This window comes from Oryzias latipes, chromosome 10 (assembly GCF_053564925.1).
Source record: "Oryzias latipes strain Hd-rR chromosome 10, Olatipes_Hd-rR_3.1".
Lineage (NCBI taxonomy): Eukaryota > Metazoa > Chordata > Actinopteri > Beloniformes > Adrianichthyidae > Oryzias > Oryzias latipes.
In genome coordinates, this window is record NC_136246.1 from 6838478 (window position 1) to 6853512 (window position 15035).

The 15035-nt window shown below is 42.6% G+C and overlaps 1 protein-coding gene across 1 annotated transcript in view; it reads left to right on the top strand.

Annotated features, from left to right (window-relative positions):
- pitx2 (paired-like homeodomain 2) overlaps positions 1-15035 on the top strand; it is a 64978-nt gene that overhangs the window by 40619 nt on the left and 9324 nt on the right. The window lies entirely within an intron of this gene.

Consider the following 15035-nt stretch of genomic DNA (forward strand, 5'->3'; position numbering starts at 1 on the left):
GTGTTTTGTTTAGAGGCCTTGACCCTTTTCTACTTAAACACAAATGACATCAAGTTCCAAAACGGCTTGATTTGTTTTTATTTCCATTAAGTGTCTTGTGTATCTAAATACTGTAATTGTGCTTTCTTTTGTGCACTTGTGTTGTTGTTTAGTTCTGAAACTGACTGATATGAACTGACACATGAAGTACAGACAGGCGACCTTGGGTTCCTTGAAAGGCGCCTAACAAATAAAATGTATTATTATTTGTTCTTATTAGAGAAAAGTGAAAGAGATTATCATGTTTGTGAGTTGTTTATGTTTGCCCTTGAACCTGACTGCTCATCATGCTGACGGCTAAAATGAGGGTGGACACACAACAGACACAGAAATGTTCCATATCAACATTGGGAGCCCAGAAACGACTCTTCTCTCTCAAAGGTCACCTGAGGATCAATGCCTAAAGTTTATTAGGTTTTGCTCTGTTTTTTATTTCCTTCATCTTTATGTTTATTTCTTTGGTCATACAACTGGTTCATCAATTATTACTTTTACGGTAGCCCTGGAGTAGAAATCCCATCGACAAATCACTCAATGCAAAAACATATAAACTGATGGGATGATGACGTTTGATTTTTAACATTTGAGTGTTTTCAATAGTATGTTCAATGTTCGCATACTAATAAAAGTTGTAACATTTCATATTCTTTTCTGGAAATTACTTTTGTTTTCCGAAATGTTTCATTTTTTTTTAATTTCATCTTTTGGAATTGTGTTTTGATTTCTAAAATGTAATGTTTTTTTATTATTTGTTTTGCTTTTTTAACTGTCTTCGTGATCTTTAACATGTTGTTGCATTAATGTGATTTGTTGGTGTGATTTGTACATCAGGGCCACCGTACATTCTTAATGTCCCCTCCAAACCATATTAATGGCATCTGTCTAGTTGTTGTGTTTTTCCCTTTGAGACATTTTAGTTTAGTGCATGCTTCATGCAAGAACCGAACTGCAACATGAACCTCTGAGGCTTTACTAAACTCCAAAATCGTCACACATGACTCGTTTTGGATGTGTCACCTGTAAATATTTTCAAAACCCCGAAATCCTTATTACTTTCCACGCTTACGCTGATTCCAAAAGGATTTTTACTGTTAGCATGCATGAACTGAGCAAACTTCCTGTGTGCATGCTTGTCCAGCTTCTCTCTTGAACTGTTGATGTGTGCCACCAACGTTGTGTTTGTCTGAGTGTGATGCCTGCTTGTCCTGACAGCTTGTCCCAGTGTTTTCCTGGTGCAGGAGTGTTGTGTTTGCGACCTGCTTTGTTACACGGCTCACACACTGAGCTGTTTTTCTCCTTTCAGACCAGTTCTGTCTTTGTAAAGGCAGAAATGCGTGTTCTTCCTTTTCCACAAAGTGAAAGCTGAGCTGTGAGGAACAGGTGGAACCCTGTCTCTTCTGCTGCTCTATTGTTCCTGCTGGGGCTGCATAGCTGATGTCTCTGCTTTCGCTGTTCATGCCTTGCAGCCAGGAAACAGTTGCTTTGTGTCCCAGCAGAGAGAAAAAGGGGCAGCATGCCGACAGAGTGTGGAAGGACAGAACCTCTTCCCTGACCTTCTCAGACCCCCCCCCCCTCCCCCCCCCCTCTCTACAACATTTTCAACCCACACCAACATCAGTACAGGCGCCTTCTGTTCACTTACAATATTTCCTTTTCTTAGATATCAACAAAACTATGTGATTTTAGATGTTCAGAGGTCAGAGGTCATGCTGTTTTATGCCCGTCTAATCTCAGTTGTTTAGAGCAGCATTGATTTTGGTTCATCACAGTCACTTTTGCTCCCCTCACCTCTTCCTCTGTGTAACATCAGCTATTTTGGGGTGTCGCCCTGTAGTCAGATCTCTTCTGATTGGGCTACATGGCCTGCTGGTTGTTTTTTAAATGGCTAACTGCTTAGAACCTCAGCCAATCACCTTCTTATTACACAGAGGAACAGACGGGTGGAGAAGATCTGTCATCACATAGTTTGATCTTCCTTTGAAAATACGTTGGCTTTGTAAAACCTGGAATCATGTAAATATAAAAACGCAATGAACCAAGTGCAGAACGTTGAGGTTATCAAGGAAATGCAGAGGAAGATGTTTTCTGTGGAAAGATGAAGAACAGGCTCCTGTTCCACATCACAGTGGGGTTACTTCGCTTGTAAATTAATGGATTAGAGTACATGTAGGAGCCCTATTGAGAAACATGTCCTGTGGGTGTCGCTGTTTTCATGTTTTGCTGTCAATTATAAATAGGTTGATGATCTGACCACACACAGGTGTGCATGAGCCAGATGGAGAAATGGTTTTTGACCGCTTGTGCGGGAAATGAAGCAAAAGAGTAGTCCAACCCGTTCAGTAGTGTAAATTAATAAAAGAAACAAAGTAATGCAAAGTTGATCAGAGTAAAAGACTCATTTTTCTTCGGCGTATAAGGAAACGACAGCCTGCTTGGCGCGTCAATCAACTCTGGCGTCGCACATCTCAGTGTATCAAAGGAGCTAGAACTTAATTAAATAGTTTCTGGGCCTTTAGCTCCTACAGTACATTTAGGTAATCCTTTTGTCTGCTGAACATAAAACAAAACACATGCGACCCAAAACTGTTGTTTCATCACACACTGAGCTCTGATTGCTGTGTAAGCATGAACAGACAAGGAAAAAAGTCTGGTTCATCGTTTGCAAGAAGTTCATCTGCATATAGCATGTAGAACAACAAACTGACCAACTGTGTTGTGTTGCAGCTCCAAATATGGAGTTCACAGAGTTGGGTGGGATTTTACATGCAGGCCTTCAGGGACATCAGTCTTTACAATATCTGTACCAACACCTAGAAAAATAAACTCAATAAACCATACAGATCACATTTAAAGTACCGCAGCAGACTGAGGTGAAACTTTGTTCTATTTACCACTGCAACAGACAAACCAAGGAGGGGGCAGTGCTGCATGTGCATGCAGAGTTCTCATTTTCATCCCAGAACCAACATTTAACTTACCGTACACAACACTAAAAACTGAACAAATTAAGACGTTAATGTTCTGCAGTTTCGTTTTACTGTGTAAATTCCGTAGTATTTTAAAAATATAATACATTTATAAATATATATTATAAAGAGCATATGGCATACTTTATAAAGAACTTTTTTCCGACCAGCAAAGAAGGGCTTGCAGACCCTAACAGGCTACTGCTGCTCTTTTCATAGTGCACGCGTTCACACCGCGCAAATATTGCACGTTCAAGAACATGCCAAAAGCGCATTCTTGAATGTGCATTTAGCATATGGTGTTCACACTGGACTGTCGCTACCTGATACTAGAACTCACAGTTGGAAGAGGCTTGGGCTGGAAAGCAGAAGCAGTGCAAATGTCATGGTTCTCGCCCCAGGTCTTTTCTTTCACAGCTCTATCCCAATATATGAAAAACTTGGTGTCATATAAAAAATCGAAATGATTAAATTCTACCTTATGATCAGTTTTCAAACTTCTGTGACTTGAAAGGAACGCCATCCATGCGTCACTACCAAATCCAAGTCGCTGACTGCTCAAAGTTCAACTGGCAACGAGCATTTAATGGCCGTGTGTTTTGAGTCAAAAACTCAGCAATACATGAATGCGAGAGTTTTGTTTGAGCATCTTGGATGTAAATATGTGGGAATTACATCAGCCTTTATTTTGTTCTGGACACCACTGGAAACACAAACTCATATGATGCTTTAGAGTTTCTCAAATTTCAACGAACCGCGGTGCGTCCAACACTATTCGCAGGGTGGATGTGAAAATAAAAATGCAATCCCCTCTATGCATTTTAATTTTAATTATGACACAGAATAAGTTACGTTTTTTAAGTAGAAAATGAAAAAGCATTTTGAAGGATTGATTTTTAATTTTAATTTTGAGTGATTTGATGAAGCTTCATTTTGATAATTAAAAAGCATTTCTGGTTTTGACTTTTATTTTCAATTATGCTACAGAGTCGCTTCCATAAAAAAAAGTAATCTAATCAGGTACAAATTTGTAGCATTTATCGCTGAATGGTTGGAGGAACATCAGGAGACAGTAAGGACCCACAAACATTTGGACAGCATGATAGACCACATGGATACTCAAATGTCTAATCATCCATGGAGGGGAATATGAAACCAAGCATCTGTTCTGTTTTTTTGTTTTTAGTTTGTTCTGGTCTTGCTAAAGTTGAAGCCCACATTGCTAATGCAGCAGAGGGAGGATCTCACCAGAAGACCTGCATGTTGTGCAGGAGAAGTCCTGTCTGGAGTTTGGACATACCTGAACCCAGGCAATCAGCAGACTCAGCATGGACAAAGAAAGTCCTTTCAATTTTTACCATGAACATGAAAAGTGTTGACCCCTCCATTATTACAACGCTAAAATAGAGCAAGAATATTTAAAAAAAAAAACGTGATAAATCTGCTGTAAGTTTAATGAACCAAATATCAGAGGCGTATGTCATGACCTTGACGGTGTTTCATGGATGGATCTTGATTTTGCCTAAACGCTTGTCCCATTTAAGGCGGAGAGCCATTCTTTTTGCAGTGGAACACGGAAATTGGAAAATCTAACAGAAGTTCTTTGCAGAAACCCAACAGAACGTCAGGTTAAAAACAGGGTCATTGCAGAGTTTATGAACATCAGTTCAGCTTTTATGCCTCTGGGCTGACATTTCAAAAGGAGGAACGATATGAAATTTACAGAATAGCTTTCACTGAGCGCACTGAGTGATGTGATTACAGCTCGTGGAGTTCAAAAGCCAAGCGGATCTGTGGTCTGTGTGCCGAGGTAATTGGATGGGTACATAATTGGGTGCCAGGAGAGAAAGGAGCAGGTGCTCCCCCCAGAAATCTTCATTTGTTTATGAGTGGAGCTAAAAGGAAACAGGCTCCTTTCTTCTTTCTGTTTGATGTCAGCTGTGTCTTTGAAATGTGAGCATAAACCCTTCGGTGTGAATCTCAGAAAGTTTCCCTGCTCGGTGTGATGGCAGTCTTCTATTTCTTCTGGGGATGCAGGAGCAGCAGAAAGGGAGAAAATTATCGACCATGTTTTTTCTGTTGCAGGACCATGGAGCAGTTATGGAGTCAGGAATTGATCGATTTGTTCCCCCTAAAGATCTTTGAAGTTCAGTGGGATTGGTGACAAAGCCTTGGTTCTGTTAATATGGCCCCCTGATGACCCGGCAGTATTTGAACTGCCCCCTCAGGTCCACTGATCAGAATGGTCTGTGTTATAACCAAGAGCTCCACAGAAGAGGTTAAGACCAGCTCGGTCTTCGAGGGCCAAGCCTATACACACTCTGGGATCTTCCCTCCTCTCTGTGAGGATCACGGATCTGCAACCTGTCAACCTCGGCTGAATTCATGTCCCTCCGGCCAGGGGGAGACATCGATCATTCATTACCTGGAGCCCAACTCTGAACGAGGCAAATCTTGTGGGCATATTCTCTTCCTGGCCAACAGCTTTCCTTTAAAAACAAGCCTCCTTCAAGCTTTTCTGTCAGTTTTTCCAGAGGCTCCGTTTGGACGTGGCAGCAGTCTCAATTCCTCCAACTTCTGACAAATCACTCCAGATTCTCATTTCCAGAGTTGTGCACCCATTCTCCGACTTTTATGAAGCAATCGGCGCAGACTAACAGCACAAACATTACAATTACATGAAGATGAACATCACACATGCATTTACATGGCAGCAAAAGAAAAAACACACACTTAAAGAATTTAGGAACTGAGAGAGTGATTCTCTACTTATGAGGTATTCATTCATCTTCTGCCATTTTGTCCCTTCAGGGTCACGGGGATGCCGGAGCCCATCTCAGCCACTCATGGGCTACAATCCCACATCCATTCACACTCACACCTAGGGACAATTTAGAGTCGGCAATTAGCCATGAAGCATGTTTTTGGACAGTGGGAGGAAGCCAGAGAGAACCGGACCAATGTGGAGATATTCCGATGATGCACCTGAGAGTCAGAGGACTTCCTCATTTGCATTTGGGTGGATAAACTGGAGCGCATACTGAGCATGCGCCGTGGTTCTCAGTCTTTGACTCGGATGTGAATAGAAAAACCCAAACAGTGGCCAAAGGAAAAAATGTGAAACTTTAATTTCCAAGTACCGGAAATTTACCTTTTCCCATCCTTTCATCAGAAGAGAATGCAAACATCAGAAGAGCTGAAGGGAGATGTCTTGTTGTGACGGGGTGAATGTGAACAAAAGCATTGGAGGGGAGGGTGACAGAAAGCGTGGAGCTCTCTGTTGATGTATTCTCCCTGGCTCAGGATTGGTCCCTCCAGACCGTTTGAACCCCCGTGCACAACATCATTTACAGAAATTTCGTCCTGACCATCAAAGTGTGTGCTTGTTTTGGCAGACGGGTCTCCCTGAAGGATGGTCAATCCATATTTTTGTTAGAATTATAATAGAAGACTGCGTGATACCTAAAACCCGTTAAGCTCGCACTTGGGAGGGGCAGGGCGGATGGTGAGGCAGCGCAATCATGCAAGACTCTGTGGAGCGAGCTTTCAATCTTCTAATTACCTCCATCAACAGAGGGGGCTTGCATGTCAATGTCAATGTGTTTCGTGTTAGCTGAACACACTTCGTGACAGCCCTGCACTTAATTGAAACATCTGAGGGAGGGGGGAATGCTCCTGGGCTCATGTGGCCTTGGCTGACGCGCCACAAGCTCTGCAGCCCGCCAACAACACAGAAGGCCAGAGCAGCCCTGTCCGGCCTTGGAGTGTGGAAACCACACGCAACTCGGTGTCGTCAGTGACCGTGCACGTGAGGGCACGTGATAAAGACTGTTGGTGAGCAGGTAGGGGGGCAGAGCACAGCTGCAGGAGGAACGGGGTTTTGGTTGCTGGTAGAAGCACTTCCGTCCCTCAGAACCTGGACACGGCAGGAGGAATTCCTTCTTAAAGAAATGATGTCTTTTTTAGAAATAACCTCTGAATCAAAGTGATGAAGGAACGTTTTCTCTGTGAAGCAGCTCTCTGTTTACCTTCAGGGGTTTAAAGAAAACCTTCCTGGAACAGTCAGAATGACTTTCTCTGCGCTGCAACGCGTTCATGAGGGAGTCTCCAAAGTGTGGTTACACTGGAGTTTCCTCCACTGAGTCTGACGTCTTTGGCACAGTTCGGTCAATTCTTAGGCTTCATTTTCAAGAGCTAACAGACTGGAGGAGAAAGGCAAGAATCTGAGCAGTTCTGACTTCCGGACCTGAAGCAAATCTACACTGCAAAAAATTCAAATTCTTTTTTTTAGACATTCAACCAGGTTTAACTTCTCTTTGTGCTCCACCTTTCCAAGGTTTCCTTAATATCAGCACCGTTTGTCTCATTAGGAGCTGGAATCTAGAAATAGGGAAATGATTATGAAAATGAATCCTTTTGCTCCAAACTCTTGACAGTAGAAGACTTTGACTAAAAACTCAAATTGCTCTTTCATTTTTGGTTTATGGATGTTATTTTAGAGTCCAATAAATATTGATGAGTTAGGTCGGCATTCATTGTCATTATTTTGGAGACAAAAATTTAGATTTCTGTTCAAAGTGCTAGTTTTAGTTTTGAAATATAGGATGGACCAACTTGTACTAAAATTCTCATTTTTGTCACATTTTGTTCTAAAATACACTTAAAAGCTCAAAAGGTTGATGAGTAAAATGACTTTCTGCATGGAAAGATTGTCCTTTACTGTCTAGAGACTATCTTCTTCAGATCAGGGTTCTTTTCTTCTCTTTAGACTACCTCTTTTTGCAGTGTAGCCTCAGGTTTACTGTTTGAAACACAGAAACAGTGGAAAGTGTTTCCATGAAATCCAGTAACTTCACAAACAATTGAACGCATTGAAGATGTGCTTCTTGACCCCTTTAGGCTGTTTTTGTGCGTCTGTGTCTGGATGTGGGGACGTCTCGGGTGGAGTTGGAAGAATCCACTGGGTCCTCCTCGGTTCTAATTTAGTACGTTTGTCTTCATGTTGGAGATCAGAGTGGTAGTGGCATCCTGCTGTGGTGGAATGGAAACAGTTGTGTGACATTTGCGGCGTGCCAGGGGTCAGCAGCGCCAGCAGTCTGTCAGTCAAAGGATGCTCTTGGAAACAATCTTGAGTATTATTTATGAGACTGGCAACTGCGTTACAATGAACTATGACATCACCTGAGCTTAGCCCATTAAGCATTTATCTGCAGCGATGTGGCACCTCACACATCAAGCTGTCCGCCGCTTTGCTGCGCCGCAAACGGGCCGCAGCTGATTACACCATCTGACGGCAGCGCGCTTCATCCAGGTTCACCCCCACGAAAACAACAGCTGCCATGCCCTTGAGCAAAAAGTTAACCAACAGTCTGGTTTATATTTTTCAGTCCTATGTCATGCAGGATCATTTCAGATCATCTTTTTTAATTACAGCTTTTATTTTAGACGCAATCTGTCAGTGACTGTTTGGGAATGAGGAAAGGAGGCGACCTTGGAGAGCTTCCGTGTGAGGAAAAACTTTATTGTTCACTTTGAAGAAGACGGTGACAAGCTTTCGGAAAACTTCTGATCATAATCCCCCTGAGGAGCAGAAGCGGTGCAGTAAAAAGCAGCAGCAGATGTGTTTCTGTTGAAACTTCAGCTTCTGATCAGGCCTCGTGTGTTTCCCTCTGCAGCAAACTGGTGTCCTGATACCTCCTGTTGTTCCACAGAGAGTGCCCCACTGCTGTGTTTGTGCTTCATGTTTTATTGAAACTTCAGCATCTTCTGCCACGCTGCTGAAATTTTCAGAAGATCCCTCTAATCCAGACAGAACCTTCAGATGAGACGATACTCGCCTGCTTGACAGTCAGACTCAACACTCTGCCTACATCTTTCTTGCTGCATGCCTGCAACATCAAGCCCAAATCCCAGTTAACAAGCTGCCATGTTTATTAGTGGATGTGCCGGAGCCTGCGTTGATCGCAGGAAGATGCCACCGGTTGGCTGAGCCTGCCAACATGGCTGCCAGCCCTCAGGATCACTCAAAACTGCTGGAGAGGTGGAGCTTGTTTTACTCTGAAAGGCCTCACTGTGATGCACTGCAGCTGGCGTGGACGCCTGAAAGAATCTGTGTTCTGATCCGGAAAGCTGTCAGGGATCCAGCTGCTTCGGAGGGAACGATGAGATCTCTTCTTACTGTTAAGTGGGCTTTCCTGGTGAACAAATGATCAAGACGCTCTGCCCTGTCAGAGCCGTTGTTCGAAGGAAATCCGTCTGGAAGCAGGCCGATGGGGTTCAAACCCTGAACTCCGCTGTCCCTCCTCCTGCATGATCTCGAGACTAGAAGAAGAAACTTCTAGAACTTCGGCTTTCTGAAAACCAGCAGTGGTGGACTCTGTTCCTCTTTACATGGACTTGAAGATGTCTTATTTACCCATAAGGCCGCAGAAACCAAAGAACAGAAACTCCAACTGATTAAGTCTGGCAAAGATCAAAGTCTCATTTCTGAAAAGACCAAGAAGAGGAATTTTACTTATGACTGAAAGTGACTAAAATGGAAAGAGTTCATTTTATAATTCAAACAAGAACCACATAAGAATTTACCCCCATAATAATTCATTTGTTTTAGTATTTTATAAACGTTTTTTATGATCTTGGGCTCCAATGAGTATATTTGTCTCACTGATGACACAAAGCATTTCCCTAAAATAGAAAGACCTTTTAGCAGAACATTTCCTTTATTTTAGTACTTTTTATTCGTAGCCAGCAAAAGTCTTGCGATAAATCAAGATTAATAATATAAAACAAAACCTGTTAGCAGAACAATTGAAAATGTTTTATTTCAGAAATAGGTTGAAGTCAAGTCCTGCCATCTACATGACAGTCACTGATTTAAGGAAAAATGTTGTTTATAACAACTATAAATTGAGTGATTTTTGCTAGCAGAAAAACAAAACACAGCCACTCATTACTATACTTCTTCTTCCATGCATGTTCCTGGAGCTTGTGTTTTAGGTTCAAAGGCATTCCTTTGTAGAACAAAGCAGCATTTATTTGTTCCCACTACAACATACCACAAAAATGTTACTCAGAATTAAAACTTGGTCATGTTTGTTTCCCCCTTATGAGAACCGAGTACCTCTAAAAATGACTAATGTATGGATTAATAATTTGAAAAAACCTGACTGATCATTTAAACTAAATTAGTTTAATTTCATTTATTTATAAAACTCTCCAGACAACTGAGGTTGTCTAGAGGTGCCAATGAAATGCACAGAAACATTAAACGTAGCCAAATATATAAATAAATGATGATAAATCGTAGTTGTAAAGATCCAATGTCCATCCATCCATAAATCCAACATTCCATCCATACATCCATCTATCTTCAGAGCCCACTGAATCCCTTTTGGGGTCATTAGGTTGTTGTCTTCCATGCTACTGTTGGGTGAAGGTGGGGGACACCCTGAACAGGACGCCAGTGAACCCATGAGGCATGTTTTTGCACTGTGGAAGGAAACCAGAGAAAACCCACACATACACGGGGAGAACACGTTAACTCCACACAGAAAGAACCCAGTCAGGATTTGAACCAGGCCCTCTCACTGACAGGTGCTAATCGTGCAGCCCTTAATCCTATGTCTATGTGTAGAAAACACTGTGCTTTCAGGCTTTGACTAATGTGCAGATCAAACAGCACAAAGTCAAGTAAAACTGAGCCAAAAGGTAGACTCTTTACATAAAGTTTCATGAAAATCGTTATGACCTGTGTTACCTTGAGTTTCCTCAATAACAGAAAATGTTAGCCTTTATTGAGATGTGTGAATTGAAAAACACATTTTAGTTTTGTTTGGACAATATTTATTTGTTGTTGCAATCTTTGGGGGAAAATGTGTTGATTCAAACGCGTCTGGATTTTAACCTACAGCCGCCCTAGACTGTGATGAAACCATCAGGACTTTTTCAAAAAAAAATCCATTTATGTGTGTGTGTGTGGGTGTGTGGGGGGGTCCTTCTGCTCCCCTCTGTCTGCTCGGTCCTCCTCACTCCTTTCCTCCTGGATTACAATCTCTTCATCCATTATTAATGAAGTTAAACTACTAGTGGCATGCTGAATGTGCTGCATGGGAGATTTGTAGCTAATCCAGCGCAAAACAGCCTCAGTCACATAATGAAGGGAAAAAAGAACAAATGTCAACAGTTTCACACTGGGACTGGATTAGACACCCCCACCCTCCCCCACCTCCTCAGCACGTACACACAAACCCCTCCACACACACTCGCCTCTGATGCACACACAAGTGAATCTGGGAGGAAAGGTCAGGGTCTTCGTGCAGAGGCGTGTGCACACTGCTGCACAGGCTCTGTTTGGTTCCTTCCAGCGGGTTCCAGTCTATGAAGCTCAGCTCTACACTCACCTGTTCAGCCATGTTGCGTTAAAGGTCAGTCCGCTCTGCCGGAAAACTGCGTGCTGATCTGCAGATCAGCCGGGCGATGCGGCTGGTGAAGCATGAAGCGGTGGAACTAATCACAACACACGGCATGGGACCAGCATCCTGATTTCAGATAATCCACACCACCACCACATCCTCCGCCCCCTCTGCAGCTTTCAGACAATTCGTTCTTCAGATGATCTGGATTTCCCAGCTTCACTTTTTTACTATTTGCCTTCTGGACCGATCAGAAGGACAGACTGAGGAGCAGAAAGGTTTTGAGGGTGAAAAGCACTAAGAGGCTTTCCTGAAGAACCACATAAAGGCTCCTCTTTGATTTTACATCCTGGATCCAGTCTGTCAGCCTCACTGAAGCTCAGACCAGATCCTGTCATGGTGTCCACACCTGCAAATCCTCCAGAACCAGGAAGCTTTCCTGTCTTTTGGGTTCACACTGCTGCTGGGCATGTGACCGGTTCCTTCTTTTTTTGTCAGGATGTTGTTGGTGAACCTGTCAACGCGAGCTGAGCATGTGTGAGGTTCTGATGCTCTGTGAGGAAGATGTATGTGAGCAGAGGAAGAGTTTGCAGAGGTTAAACACAAAAATCCTGCTTTCTTTGAACTATTTCAACTATTTCACACATGAAATAGAAAATAGAACTTTGATGTAAATCACAAGAAAGGCAGAGATAAAAAAAAATCATCAATACAAACTTCTATAAGCATTAAAAAATAACAAAAGCAATCATTTTAAATGAAATAAAAACAGTAACAATGATAAAACTGTTAGAAATACTTATTTTGATGCTTTCATCAACAAAGAGGATGAATAAGAGGACAAATTAATTATTTTGTAGCAAAAGAAAAATTTACTTGAGAAACATGGGAGAAAATAATGAATTTTGTAATGCAAGGAAAAATTTAAAAACTTAAAACATCCAATCAAAGCCAAAACAAAGAGGGGAGAAAGGGAACTTGTGTGTGGCTGCTCTTTCTGTCTCCTTACACACATCATTCTACACAAAAATACACTCACACCACACAATGTCTTCCGTACATTTGTGCAAAATTACAAAGATAGTGTTTTTTTAAGTGAGGATTGCAACAATTTACTTTCCCTATTGGTTTAAACCTCGATTTTTAAGTCAGAGTTTTGTTTTGGTTCAATATGAGTTGTGCTTTACAAAGCAACAAAATACTAAAAATTCAGGATAAGTCTGTTCCTTTAAATGACTAAAAAGCGATTAACATGAAGAAAAGTCTTTCGGTTGGCTCATTAAAGCCATGTGTAATGTAATAACACAATAAATAATAAATTCTTCTTAAATTTGACCCATTTTTCTCACACTTTCTATGTAAACACGCAGCAGGGATGCAACGATTCACTTCTTCCACATTTGAGCTTACTGGTGTCACATCTGGTTTGGTTTCAACACAGAACATGTGGCATTGCCAGTGGGAACACTGCTGCACAGCAGAGCCTCAAAGGTTCCTCCTGGGGCTTCAGCCTTTCTATTTATGAATAAAGCAATCCTTTAAAATTTTTACTAAACACTGACCGATTACATGTTTTAAGCGGAACAAGAGGCCAAAGAAGAGAAGAGTTTGGGAGGTTTCCATTGATCTTTTGATCAGCAATAATCATTTCACCAAACCTTTAGTTTTGTTTGACTTGAGCTTTTGTTTTCAAAAGTCAAAAGTCTAGTCACTAATGAAACAAGCTCTGACCAGAGTTCCTCTGTGCAGTATTCAGAGCACATGGGTGTTCACGTGCACATCCAGCTTCAGAGCAGCTCCATCATGAAGATGTTTCTGTTTTCATGCAGACGCGAGAGTGAAGATGTTCTTCACTCTGGCGTCTGCAGCACAGATGGTCAGAAGCAGACAGTTTGTCTCCATCTTTTGTAAAATCATCCATCATCACTGCTTTCTTTTTAATTCCATGTTTTAGATTTTAGATGTGTTTATGTGTTCGATAGATCGATAATAAGCATTTACATCAATATGCCAGAGTTAGCCAAAGGGCTATTTTTCATCTGCAGTCCCTGTAGATGTTAAAATTTCCCTATATGATGAAAATAAGATTACATATTTACATAAACTTATGTACATATATTAAACAATACTTTCTGTAAAATTGGCAATAACCTAAAAGTAAATTAGCCATAAAACAATCCAAATCAGACAATCGTCTGAACATGTATACAAGACAAGATGGTAGCAGGGATCAGTGAGAGGAGGTTCACTCAGTGTCGACAGCTCTGATTGTCACAGAGTCCTTTCTTTAACTGTGTCTTAAATGAATTATAAGTGTTTTGATTTCTAATAGTTTTGGGGATGAAGTTCCACTCGGTTATGGATAACAGAAAAAGCAGTCTGACCAAAAACTCTTTTTCTAAAGGGAATGATCCATTTGGGTTTGCTGAAGCCAATTCCTCCTTCAGGATCTCCTTCACTCCATTGGTGCTCCTCTCTCTGCAGACCAATTAGATCTGAGCTACCTCCAGCTGTGACCTTTGCTCCCCCAGGCCCGCTGACAGGAGCCTTAGCATGTAACCAAGCTGTTTTCCATGTTACAGAGAGGCTGGGAGGCATCGTGGCCGCTTTATCGCACCATTTTCATTCTTGGCCGCTCTCCCCTCGGGCAGGTTAGTGGCAGCTCCTCATCGATTCTGCCGGTAATTGATCAGAGACCTGCCTGAGCAATTTATCGTCCCGCTGCACCTGTGATTAAGGCTGAGGCCGCGTGTGTTTGTGCGCGCGTGCGCCCCCGCCGTGCCACCGGGCTGCTGCACCGGGCAGACTGTCGGCGCGTCGCTCTCACGGATGTTTTGACCAAATCCAGCTGTTGAGTCAGGACCGTGACTGACAGCGGTCAGCCGGAGACATGGACATGGGATTAAAATAATCTCAGTTGGGGAGGCAACCCCGAAATTGAGGATGATTAAAACAATGAAGAGTTGGGTGCTTTTGAAAACGCAGCATGCGAGACAGACAGAGAGCGCCTGCAGGCCGTGAGGCGCAGCTCCGCTGCTGTGCGTCAGTGCAGCTCTAGTCCTTCTGGTTCTGTGACAGAGCAGAGCTGGAATATGAGGATCAGCCTCAAAGCCGCTCAACAAGCTGAAGAGCTATCACAGATCCAGCCTTTGAATTTGCTTCATTTACAGCAGCTTCTTCTCTAATAACGACCATGAAGTGGTCCTCCACGCAGGAGCAGGCTCCTCCCTGTTTCTCCCTTCGCTCTCCTCCGTCCTCCCTCAGTCAGTCACCTCCTCTTCAGTGACTCCCAGCCCTCAGTAAATCTAAATTACTGGTCATTCCAACCTATCAGCAGAGCATCAACTCATTTGTTTAAAGATTTGTGGCTTTGGAAACAGTTTGACTCAACGTTTTATTACATGTTGCTGCAGGCGACAGTCGCATGTGGTTTGAGGCTGGGAGTGGGGGTGGGGTGGGGTGGGGTGGGGTGACAGACGTTCAAACTGGTTTATAATGTTTGTGGGAAATCTTCATTTTGAATGTGCAGCGGCTGCTCTGACTGCTGGCACGAGGAGGATGCAAAGACTGCAGCGGCATCTTAATGTTTGCCCGGGGAGACGCAGGGGGCCAAACGGCT